General features: G+C 41.2%; 1 long non-coding RNA gene across 1 annotated transcript in view; it reads left to right on the forward strand.

Moving 5' to 3' along the window:
• Window positions 1–13,414, forward strand: part of LOC132821749 (uncharacterized) — an 87,320-nt gene extending 73,906 nt beyond the window's left edge. Inside the window, exon 3 of the long non-coding RNA XR_009645351.1 lies at window positions 13,346–13,414. This is a non-coding gene — a long non-coding RNA (uncharacterized LOC132821749). The remainder of the gene's footprint in view (window positions 1–13,345) is intronic.
• Window positions 13,415–13,478: the final 64 nt, after the last annotated feature.

Here is a 13,478-nt window from a genome sequence, read left to right on the forward strand (position 1 = left end):
CATAAGAACTAGGAGCAGGAGTAGGCCTTCTGGCCCTTCGAGCATGCTCCATCATTCAATAAAATCATGGCTGATCTTTTTATGGCCTTAGCTCAACTTACCTGCACTCTCACTGTGCCCCTTAATTCCTTTATTGTTCAAAAAAATAATAAATTGTGTGGTGATTTTTAGTCACACATAGAAGGAACATTTGAAGCACCTGTCGAATTGTTTGAATGACCTGAGGAGATGGACTTGGTGATAAATCTGACTAAGAGTGAATCTGCAAAAGTGCAAGTCATTGGCCCTGTGGGATGTGAAAAACAAGGTTATTGGGTAATTTCCCATTCCATTGACAAAGATTCCTGAGGGAAGCTTGTACCGAATTTTAGTGATGTGATTGTCCCACTGACTGAGTTGTTGAACAAGTACGGAAAATTTCAGTGTATGGGGGAATGTCAGACGGCATTTGGCAACCTGAAAGCTGTATTAACCACTGCCCCAGTGTTAGCCATGCCTAGTTATGCAAAACCATTCAAGATGGTAATCAGTGTGAGTAATGTGGGTGTTGGTGCTGTACTCTTGAAAGAAGATGATGAAATGATAGAAAAATCTACTTGGTATTTTTCCAGAAAATTGAATAATCATCAACAGAAATAAGACGTGATTTGTCGATCTTGAGGGGGCATAATTTTAGGGTGAATGGAGGAAGGTGACCCTGAGTTTAGTGTTGATGTTCTGACGTTTCAACATTTATATCGGCAGTAATGTGTCTGAGATAATTGTATATACTCTTCATAACCTCTTAAAGCTTTTGGAAAAAATTAAGGAAAGACTTTCAGACTGTCTATTTTACTGAATTTGCCTTTGCCAAGGGTGTGTTTATGGAATGTTACTATAATGGAACATTTTATTAATAGTGAATTTATATATTATTTTGTTAGGCATTTTGCTAGAGTTCCAATTAAACTAATTCTTTTCTTACATTTTTATTTTGTCTGTATTTTAATTGCAGTATAAAAATAAAGTATGTTTAGCCTAATGCTGAATAATTTGACCAATCAAATTGTTTCTAGAGTACAACATCTTATATTTTCCTTCAAAATAAGATAAATTTAAGGTCTGTGCTATCTTCTTATTATGTTTTGTGGTATTTGATCTGGCCGTGATTAGTCAAAGTTTAGAGGGGTGTGGGCCAAATGCAGGCAAATGGGGTTAGTTCAGTTTAGGAAAATTGGTCGGCATGGGTGAGCTGCACTGAAGGGTCTGTTTCCCAAATGGACGACTATATGGTTGCCAGCCTAATTCCTAGCACACTCAGGATTATTGAGCAAATACTATCCAATTGTGGAATCAACAGGCTGGTAGGATGCAGTCAGCACTTTGCCAGTTGTGAACAGCCAAAGGAATATGCTGTTTGATAGAAACCATCAGATTTGGGACAAAGAGCCAACATGACTAGCATCACATTGACACTGAAAACCACATACATTCATATGATAGATGAATCATCTTTTTAACTTTTGTCAGCATCCTGTTGGTGATAATCACCACTCACATTTCTACAGCTATTCCCCAGTCTGTGTTTAATCTCCCCAGTATAGAGGAGACCATATTGTGAATAGGGAATATGACAGACAAGATTGAATGGAGTGTGGGTAAATTGCTGCATCACCTGAAGTCTGGAGTCTTGGATAGTGAGAAGGGTGATTTGAACGAGCAAGTGCTGCATCTTCTGCATTTGCATGGGAAGGTGCCACGGAGGTATTGGACGGTGCTGGGAATGGAGGAGAAGTGGATCAAGGAGTCTCAGAAGAAGCAGTCCCTGCAAAATGCTGACAAGAGAGGAGAGAGGACACGTGTCTGGAAGTGGCATCCCATTGGACGTAGCGGAAATGGTAGCTTTGGATATAATGGGGTGCAAAGTGAGGAAAGTAGCTCCTGAAGTAAGTTGTAGCTTTTGTGTAATTCATTTTGTTATGACATGGCAGTGAACCCTTCTGTTAATTAAACCAGACACCCAGAAAAGCTTACCTCACCTCATAATCTGTTAAAATATGAGTGACAGAGAACTCCCAAGTTCCATGATTTAAAGAAAATAATGTCAATTTATTCTTTAATGTTAAAAGTGAACATTAAACAACAACTATTCACGACTCTAAGCCCCACTTTCTCTTAACTGCTTATTACCTGCCCTCAACACGATAACATGAGACTGTTCCAATAAAACACTTATTAAAATTACATCAACTTAATTTCAAAACCATACAGCAGCTGTCGTCTTTGGTGTCTGTCTTCTTCAAGCTGAACATCTCCCTGGGTCATCTTCTTTCTTTTTATTGCAAATATGTTTCATATGTAGAGGTATCATTGATAGAAGGTGTTCCTAATTTCTTGGGTCTGTCTCGATGGCAGTTACTCTGTCTGATTTTTTAAAACCTTTTTTTATATCCCCAGCATCAGATTGTCCTATTTGCTTGATATTGACAAAACAATAAATTCAAACTCGATTGGGTTTTAGTATCCTGGGGCATAATTTAAACTGATTGGTTAAATACAAATTGTCAAAACAGAAATTGACTCAGGTATCTATTTCACAGCCAAGTGTTAAGTATTTTCAATTTTCCAGTACACTCTGAGACTGCTCTTGTAATTGCGCAGTGCAGAACAGCATTCACTCTCTCTCTCTTAAAGGTACAGTACACACCTTCAACTTCATAACAATTTGGTTGATAGATTTGGATATAATAACACATGAAAAAAGAATGAAAGACAAGTAGAAGACCTATTTAAGCAATTGTAGTCAGCTGATTTAATAATAAATTTAGCCAAGCAAGAGTAATTTGAAAAAGCAAGAGTAATTTACCTGGGCCATATTGTCTAATGAAGATAAGCGTTGCCAAGGCCAGCAACAGCAAAAGCAAAGGCTCAAATAGAATTCCTTGCTCCTAAAATGAAATGAGAAATCATGAGAAATTTTTAGGAGTCTGCTGGTTTTACCAGAGGTTTGTACATACTTCCAGCCTGATAACTGTATCTTCAACAAATTAGTTAGAAAAACAAGCAAAAGAGGTGTGGTCATCAGAATGTCAAGTGCCTTCGAGAAGCTGTAGGTTTTCTTAATAAATGAACCTGTGTTGACCACTTGTGATTTTTACAAACCTTTCAAATGGCAATTGATACCAGTAACTTGGATATTGGTACAGTCTTGTTACAAGATGATGAGTTGAGAATCGAGAAGCTGCTGTCGAGATGATTGAAGCCTTCCACCTGCCAAGAACTATGTAATGTGTTCTCAAGTAGATGAACAGCTTGGAGCTGTGAACAATTTAGGCACAAGCCATTTGGTCTCTGTGAGGTCAGTAAATATTTCTCCTCTTTCCATTGAAAGCTATCTTCAGCCTTAAAAAAAGCCAGTTTATTTTTCATACAGCAATTGCTGCAAGTTATGGTTCTGAACCAATAAGCCAGAGACTTTATATATGGGAAGCAGTCATCCTGTACCTCCTGAAAACAATGATGTGGAGGTGCAGGTGTTGGACTGGGGTGGACCAGGTCAGAAGTCACACGACTCCAGGTTAAACTCCAACAAGTTTTCAGAGCCTGCTCCTTCATCAGGAGATGTCACCTGCTCAAGAAGCAGCACTCCAAAAGCTTGTGATTTCAAATAAACCTGTTGGACTGTAAAATGGTGTCATGTGACCTCTGATCCTGAAAGCAAATAAATGTAGCAGGAGAAGAAGGGTCACAGAGCGACATATCCCGACAAAGCAAGAGGGCGATCATAATGAACCCTGTGAACAGGAACCACTTAACTCTCATTGCAATCTTTTCCTCTGACACCCAGGTTTGTACTTTCTTTCTGTGTCTATCTGAATGCATATTGTTAGAATCAAGTTTAATAAAATTTAGACGAGACCACCAAAACTGGAAACAAGACAATTTATTCTACGATCTTGCAAGAAAGGGCATCAAATGCAGAAGCAATTGAGCAATGAAAATTCAAACTAGTACACAGTTATACTTTTGAGCTGCGTGAGGTCACCTCTCCCGACTCTTACATTACCCAATCTTTCTTAGTATTCTGCCACTGCCCATCTGTGCTCCACCCTTATTGCCCCCTTCTCCCCAAGTTGGCAATCTTTCCCTTTGTAAGTGCTGACATAAGGCTAAACTTGTATCTTGATGTTCTTTTACTTTGCTTGTAGCATCTTCTATTGTTCATAAGTACATTCCATTCTTGAACATACGTTTTAACAATGTATCTTTTCATACTTGGTTTATGCTTTTCAGCTGTCTCAGCTATTTTGCTGAGACTATTATTTAATTATTTACCCTAACAATTCTGCACTAAAGTTAGTATTTAATTATCATTAAAGATAAAGACACACTTCCCTAATGCTTGCTTAGCTGATATTTTTCTTGTACCCCTTTTCTGCACATACGCTCTCTTGCTTTTCTATTTGTCCAAAAACAAAACACTTCCCCATTTCTTACAATATGTAGGGAGGGTCTATAAGGACCTTTGAGTTTTAACCTGTAAAGTAACAATGTTACTGATATATAATTATACAATACAATACCTATCAATAATTTGGATGAGAATGTACAAGGCATGATTAGTAAGTTTGCTGATGACACTAAAATAGACGGTATCTTGGATAGTGAGGAAGGTTATCAGAAATTGCAGCAGGGCCTTGATCAGCTGGGGAAGTGGGTCCCAAAATGGCAAATGGAGTCTAATATAGATAAATGTGAGGTCTTGCATTTTGGAAAGTCAAATCAAGGTAAGAATTTCATGGTGAATAGTAGGACCTGAAGGTGTGTAGAGTAACAGAGGGACATTGGAATTCAAGTGCAAGGCTCTCTGAAAGTGGAGGCACAGGTTGACAGGGCAGTGAAGAAGGCTTTTGACACACTGGCCTTCATCAGATTTTGAAAAGTTTGGTGCAGCTAAAACTGGTTTGGTGATTAAAATGGCTTTCAAATGGTTGAATGCTTCCTTGCATGGTTCTGTCCACCTAAACTTTGTGTTCTTCTTCAGCAAATCGATTAACGGTGCCACTACACTGCTGAAGTTTGGAACAAACTTCCGATAGAATCTGCTAAGAACCAAAGCTCATCTTATTTCGAGGTCGGGCGTGGAAATTCCTTGATGACCTTCATCTTTGCATTCCAAGGGGTCAATCTTCTATGACCAATGTTATGTTCCAAGAACATCACCTCTGTTTCCCAAATTCTGTTTTATTTAAGGTTATCACCAGTTTTGCTTCTCATAGTCATTCAAAGAGCTCTGCCAACTGTACCATGTGATCTTTCCAGGACTTACTAAAGATCACTACATTATCCAAATAGATTGCACTGTTTGTTAATCTGGTCACAACTCTATTCTTGAGTCTTTGGAATGTGGCGGGTGTGTTCTTCATTCCAAAGGGCATCACTTTAAACTGACTTAGCCCATTTAGGCTTACTGACGCAGAAATTTCTTTCCCCGTCTGATAAAGGTACCTGCCAGTAACCACGCATTAAATCCAACTTGTTGACGTAACTGGCTTGTCTGACCTTCTTGATGCAGTCCTCCAGTCTAGGAATTGGATATGAGTCCAAGCTTGTAACAGCGTTGACCTTCCGATAATCCACGCAGAATTGTTGAGTCCCATCCGGTTTGGGAACTAGGACGAATGACAAACTCCACTCGCTCTGGCTTGGTTCGATGATGTTCGCATCGAGCAAGGTCTCCATTTCCAACTTGACCTGTCTGGCTTTAAAAGGATTAAACCGATAGGGGTGTTGTTTTATTGGAGCAGTGTTCCCTACATCTACTGCATGTACAATAGCATTCATCCTCCCTATCTGATGCTTACGTATGTTCTTACACTGCTGTAACATACCTTTCAACTGTGTTCTACATTCCTGAAACAGATAGCTTATCAACCTATCCCACTCTTTAAGGGCTTCTTCATTTATAATCCATTTTGAGCCACATCAAAGTCTATCTCACCTGGATTTGATTCCTCACCCTGTGAGGCAGTAACTAACACCTGTTTCTCCAGTTCTTTCTCTCTAGTATAATACGGTTTCAACATGCTCACAAGACATACCCAATACCTTTTTTTTCTATCTGGCATCATTACTAGATAGTTCACCTGACCCAACCTACCATTTGGCATGTACGACACATTCAGCAAAAGTTAACCAGATCCTTGTGCATTCCAGGCCATTAATATTGTTTTTGTACCTTAGCCTGAGTCTTTCATACCCCTAGGTGATCTCCTACATGTAGCTCATGTGCTACCTGTAACACCTTCTGTCTGTGTGCTACCAGAAACACATGCTGGTACAATTTGGCCCATTTCTCCTCTGCACTATCCTGCCTTGTTCTGGACCAGTGGTGCTGGAAGAGCACAGCAGTTCAGGCAGCATCCACGAGCAGCGAAATCGACATTTCGGGCAAAAGCCCTTCATCAGGAATAAAGGCAGTGAGCTGGAAGCATGGAGAGATAAGCTAGGGGAGGGTGGGGTGGGGAGAGAGTAGCATAGAGTACAATGGGTGAGTGGGGGAGGAGATGAAGGTGATAGGTCAGGGAGGAGAGGGTGGAGTGGATAGGTGGAAAAGGAGCTAGGCAGGTAGGACAAGTCCGGACAAGTCATGGGGACAGTGCTGAACTGGAAGTTTGAAACTAGGATGAGGTGAGGGAAGGGGAAATGAGGAAGCTGTTGAAGTCCACCGCATCGGGAGCAATGGATACAATAAATGATATTAGTGGATGTGCAGGTAAAACTTTGATGGATGTGGAAGGCTCCTTTAGGGCTCCCGATGTGGTCTCCTCTACATGGGGAGACTGGGTGCCTCCTAGCAGTGCGCTTTAGGGAACATCTCTGAGATACCCACACCAATCAACCACACCGCCCCGTGGCCCAACATTTCAACTCCCCCTCCCACTCTGCCGAGGACATGGAGGTCCTGGGCCTCCTTCACCGCCGCTCCCTCACCACCAGATGCCTGAAGGAAGAACGCCTTGGAACACTTCAACCCCAGGGCATCAATATGGACTTCAACAGCTTCCTCATTTCCCCTTCTCCACCTCATCCTAGTTTCAAACTTCCAGTTCAGCACTGTCCCCATGACTTGTCCGGACCTGTCCAACCTGCCACCCTCTCCTCCCTGACCTATCACCTTCATCTCCTCCCCCACTCACCATTGTACTCTATGCTACTCTCTCCCCACCCCACCCTCCCCTAGCTTATCTCTCCTTGCTTCCAGCTCTCTGCCTTTATTCCTGATGAAGGGCTTTTGCCTGAAACGTCAATTTTGCTGCTCGTTGGATGCTGCCTGAACTGCTGTGCTCTTCCAGCACCACTGATCCAGAATCTGGTTTCCAGCATCTGCAGTCATTGTTTTTACCTACTAACCCGCCTTGGTCTCAATTTCCATCTTAGGATTCTCTTTCAAATAATAACCCTCTGGAATATTCTCTGCCTCCTTTGCAGAGTACGCATCCACGTATAGCTTTTATCGTCTTGTCTTGCTGTTGTAAGTCCCTTAGCCTTTCAGGACTAAATACTTCTGTCTGACTCTGCCTGTTCTGGTTTTTCTTGCACCATTACATCAAACAGGGTATCTACTAACTGAATCTCAACTCCTTCATCTTTCTGTTTAGCGTTTCGCTTCATGCAGTGACTTATGATCGTGGGATCTGGTTACCACATAGTCGGGGAAAATACTAGGATATTTTGTTTTAACTCCTCAGTTTCTTGGCCTTCCTTGAGCTTCTCCACAACAAGGGGTGTCACTCCTACTTTGGATCCTGCCAAATCATTCCAAGAAAGAAATAACCTTGGTAATTATAGACCAGTGAGCCTTACTTCGGTTGTGGGAAAAGTATTGGCAAGTCTTATAAGAGATAGGATTTATAATCATCTAGAAAGGAATAAGTTGATTAGGGATAGGCAGTATGGTTTTGTGAAGGGTCGGTCATGCCTCACAAGCCTTATTGAGCTCTTTGAGAAGGTGACCAAAAGGTGAATGAGTGTAAAGCAGTTGATGTGGTGTATACAGATTTCAGTAAGGCTTTTGATAAGGTTCCCCACGGTAGGCTAATGCACAAACTACAGATGTGTGAGATTGAGGGAGATTTAGTGGTTTGGATCAGAAATTGGCTAGCTGAAAGAAAACAGAGGGTCGTGGTTGATGGGAAATATACTTCCTGAAGTTCAGTTCCTAGTGAGGTACTGCAAGGATCTGTTTTGGGTCCTCTGTTGATTTTCATTTTTATAAATGACCTGGATGAGGGCATAGAAGAATGGGTTAGTAAATTTGCGGATGGCACTAAGGTCTGTACAGTTGTGGATAGTGACAAAGGATTTTGCAGGTTACAGAGAGACATAGCTAAGTTCAGAGCTGGGCTAAGAGGTGGCAAATGGAGTTTAATATGGAAAAGTGTGAGGTGATTCACTTTGGAAGGAGTAACAGGAATGCAGAGTACTAGGCTAATGTTAAGATCCTTGGTAGTGTAGATGAGCAGAGAGATCTCAGTGTCCAGATACATAGACACAAGGTTTATACTCAGTCGTAAGATGGCAATGGAAGCTATTAAAACAATTTTTGGGTATCTCAGAAGTTTCCATGGTACAGTTGCAGGGTACAAATAAAGTCTAGGGATTATAGTAAAGTGAAAAGAGCTATTCTAAATGGATATGTGTTGGCCCCAAAAGCATACAGGCGGAGGTTTAGGAATGTATGGAAACTTTCTGGACAAACTTGTACCAAATCTGAAAGTGTTAAAAGAATAAATTTGATGGGTGGATATGCTCTCACAGAAACTAATACTTTTGAAGAATTTAAAACTTCCTTACCTTCTGTAATCAGAACTCATATAAAAAACCAAAGGGTAGTAACAACAAGACAAGCAGCTATAATGGCTGACGATTATGAACTGATCCATTAACCTTTTCTCCCCACAGAAATTTGAGGCAAAAGAGTGGGAAAGTCAAAGGAAGGCAGGTAGCCAAGATAGAGAATGGCCCAAGACTTCTTCCTCAGAGTAAGTAGGAAATTGCTGAGGGTGGATGGTCGATTTGGAAATTTCAGTGTTCCTATTCAACTTATTTGGGGCATGTCAGTTTGGAAGATTGGAGGTTGTAAGGCAAACCCATGAGACATACAGGAGTTAATAAAATGAGTCAGAAAATGGAACGTAAAAGGTAGTACCATGGAGCAGGTTGGAGCTCTCACAATAATGAAAAGGCTGGAGATGAATTCTGTCAGAAGTAAAGAAATATTGTTACGGCACAACAGTGAACCCTTCTGTTAATTAAACCAAACATACAGAAAAGCTCATACTTATTAAAATTCTATCAACTTAATTTCAAAACCACACAGCGGCTATCAACTTCGATGTCTGTCCTCTTCCGGCTGAAGGTCTCCCTGGGTCATCTTCTGTCTTTTACTGCGAATATGTTTAATATTAAAAGGTACAGTTGATAAAGAGTGTTCCCTAATTTTTTGGATCTGTGTTGATGGCAGTTGCTCTGTCTGCAATTTTCAAAAGCCTGCATTTTTAATAAGGGGTAAAAACAATGACTGCAGATGCTGGAAACCAGATTCTGGATTAGTGGTGCTGGAAGAGCACAGCAGTTCAGGCAGCATCCAAGAAGCAGCAAAATCGACGTTTTGGGCAAAAGCCCTTCATCAGGAATATCCCAGCATCGATCATCTCATTGGTTCAATGTTGACAAAACAATAAATTCAAACTCGATTAGGTTTTAGTATCTGGGGCATAATTTAAGCTGATTGGTTAAATTCAAATTGTTGTCAAACCAACAACAAAACTCAGATATCCATTTCACAGCCAAATGTTACATATTTTCAATTTTCCAATACATTCTGAGATTGCTATCTCATCATATCACAGGTGCTTGTAAGCTGTCAGTTCAGAACACCATTTACTCTCTGTTAAAGGTACCATATATGCTTTCAACTTCATTACAGTATGTAGGGTAGATGAGAGGGATGTAGAACTTTCATCACAAAGGAAGATAACTCCTTTCTCTCCAGGTGAGGTAGCTTATTCCATAATCATACTAAGCAATACAACGGCAACTCAAATCCTCTCACTGAAGAAATAATTGATTTTCCCTCCAGAGACTTTGATGGAAGCTAAGGTTTTAAATGTGATTGGGAGAGAATATATTTTGGTTTCATTATATAAATTAAAACTTGTATGTGCTTTATCAAGAGAAATAATTTTTGGATTAGATTAGATTACTTACAGTGTGGAAACAGGCCCAACAAGTCCACTCCGACCCTCCGAAGAGCAACCCACCCAGACCCATTCCCCTACATTTACCCCTTCATCTAGCACTACAGGCCTACTCCTGTTCTTATATCCTGTGTTACTGTGTGAAGGAAGGATGTACATACATTGGAGGTGGTTCAGAGGAGATGTACTCCACTAATTTGAATAGTTGGTGAGCTCAGCTGGTTGGAAAATTGGTTTGCGATGTTGTCTAATGCCAATAATGTGGGCTCAATTCCCAGACCAGTTAAGGTTATTCTGAAGGACTCTCCTTCTCAACCTCTCTCCTCACTCGAGGCATGGTGGCTCTCAAGTTAACCACCATCAGTTATCTCTCACTGATGAGAGAACAGAGGTATGTGTGCAGTAGTCTCTTATTAATTCACTTTGTGTAATGGTTTTCCAACTGAAATTCCTAAATCTTCTGTGCAGATTTTAGAGAGAGAGAATAGTCCTCAGCAATCAACGACTTAACACCTCCACCCTAACTTGATGATTATATTTTTCCAAATGCAGTAATTGGCCTCAGAACTCGCATACCTCCTTACTCTCTAAGGTCGCCACTGATTTCATTCTGTTCTCATTTCCAGAATCCCAAGGCAGCCTATTTAAACAGTAACACCCCTAGCCACAATGACCGCATACTGAGTCTCCATGGTAGCAATTTGTGCTGTGTTGGAAGCTCAGATTGATCATCAGATGCTCCAGCACTGTGCATGGTCTCCACACCCGTTGTTGAAGGCAAGTGCCCATTCCAATTGGAAATAATGGGGGCTCCAGATCTGTGCTGATCCAAGTTGGAGATTGGCTCCTCCAAGTTCCCTGGCATTTGGGCATAGTCTAAGTGCACTGAGCACTCACCCCCATCAGGTTTCTGTGATGGAGTCCATCGAAATCCTCTTTTGAAGGAATACAAGTCTGTGACATTGCCTATGTCAAGCTGGCTGCTGTGGAATGCTTTGTCTGACCCTTCTCCTAAGCTCCTTCTTTACTTCACCTCACCACCCCATGATAGAGGAAGTCCGTCCCCCTTGCCATCTGATAAGCCAACGCCTCCACTGCACCATCAGAGAACTGGGAATCACTCAGGCAGTCTTGTGCTGGATATCTCAGTTTCCCTGGAAGTCTCAAGCCACTTTCCTTTCAGAACTACTGGCTGCTGCTAAATAGCTTTTGTGCACTTCCAATTTCAGTGCCCACTCCTGAGTCCAACAGCCAGTCAATAACTTTGGTAACACTGGCTTCACACAGCAATCATTGAAGTGAGCAAACAGCTTTGATTATACCTGTGCCTGCAGCCTCGGGTTAGGTTAATGATTGTTTCCCAATGCCTATCCCCATTCTCTGCACCAATCAATTTCATTCCCACTCAGTTAGAAATTCTGACAACTGCATTGGAAGCAAATGCACTAACTTTCATTCTCACTCCATGTTGTGGTATGCCTGTTTTTCTAATCGCTATTCTGGTCTGTTTGTTAACAATATTTTAAGCCAATAGACAATAAGATGGAGGAGCAGGTCATTCAGCCCATTAAGTCTGCTCTACCAATCAATGAGCTCATGCTTAATCTGATAATCTTCAACTCCACTTTTCTGCCTTATCCCCATAACCCTTGATTCTCTTCCCTATTAAAAATCAGTCTATTTCAGCTGACCCTCTGAAGAGTAACCCACCTAGACCCAGTTCCCTCTGACTAATGCACCTAATACCAAAACATGGCCAATTCACCTGACCTGCACATCTTTGGACTGTGGGAGGCAACAGCACCCAGAGGAAACCCACACAGACACAGGGAGAATGTGCAAACTCCACAGTCACCCGAGGCTGGAATTAAACCTGGGACCCTGGTGTTGGGAGGTAGCAGTGCTAACCACTGAGCCACCGTGCTGTCCTCAATCTTTGGAGTTTCTGTTCACTTTGACCTCTCACTTCCTTTCTATATATTTAAAGGAACTCTCGTTTGTTTTTATGTTGCCTGCTAGTTAATCCTCGAAGTTTATTTCCCCCCTTTTTTGACATCATTCGTTGAATTTTAAATCTTTCCCAATCCTCTGGCTGATCACTTGTCTTTGCCACATTTGATACTCTTTTCTTGCAATTTGATATTCTCCTTAATGTCTCCAGCTTATTTTCTTCTAAGAATCTTCCCTCTTCACTGGGACATAACTTTGTTGTAAGCAATGAACTATTTTCTTCAACATCTGCAATTGCTCCATAGCCATCTTGCTGCTAAACTCTTTTCCTAGTCTACTCCTGCCAATTCAGCTCTCATTCCTTTGAAATTGCCTTTACTTAAGTTTGTTTGTTTAAGTTTTAACGGATGTTCCTGACCCAGGTCTCTTATTTCCATACTGAATGCTAAATTCTACCATATTATGATCACTATTTCCTGGGTATCTATTATTCTGAGATCACTTATTAAACTGGTAAGTGGAGTTGAAATGCCCATCAGCCATGATTGAATGGCGGAATGGACTCGATGGGCCGAATGGCCTTACTTCCACTCCTATGTCTTATGGTCTTATGGACCCAGGTTTGAATCCTGCCCTGGTGGAATTGAGAATCGAATGATGACCATTGCTGATTGTTGGAAAACCCACTGCTTCACTAAGCTCATTTAGAGAAGGAAATCTGCCATCCTAACCTGATCTGGCCAATATGTGACTCCAGATCCATAGTAATCTAATTAACTCTTAGTTGCCTTCATTGCAAAATATAGATGGGCAATAAATGCTGGCCTTTGAATCCAAATCCTATGCATGAATTTAACAAAATCAATTTTCCAAGACACTGGTTCCAGCATAGTTCAGGTGAAGCATGTTCCATTAGAACAGCTTCCAGTACATCAATAAGCTCCAAAGTGAACCTATTCCAATCTGTAAGCCATTCCTTGAACTCACTGACTTTAGTTACCTGTTGCCAGTTTAAATTTCGCCACCACCAACACTAGATGGCTAGAGGTACCAGGTTTCTAAGGATCCTGAGCTTGAATTAATTACCAGTGCAGCAGGAAACCCTTGCATCATCATCATCTCCTCTTGTATCTGTTTTTGCTCAACAAACACAGACTTCCTGTCAGCCACTGAACACAAAGTAGCCAGCACGTTTTGGGTAATTTGATGGGAAGTGAAGAAACATTTTGAACAACTGCTGTATTCTGATGTCAGGAGACAAGAAGCTGTGAATGCGAAAGAAGAAAC

Source organism: Hemiscyllium ocellatum, chromosome 2 (genome assembly GCF_020745735.1).
Source record: "Hemiscyllium ocellatum isolate sHemOce1 chromosome 2, sHemOce1.pat.X.cur, whole genome shotgun sequence".
In the NCBI taxonomy this organism is placed as follows: domain Eukaryota; kingdom Metazoa; phylum Chordata; class Chondrichthyes; order Orectolobiformes; family Hemiscylliidae; genus Hemiscyllium; species Hemiscyllium ocellatum.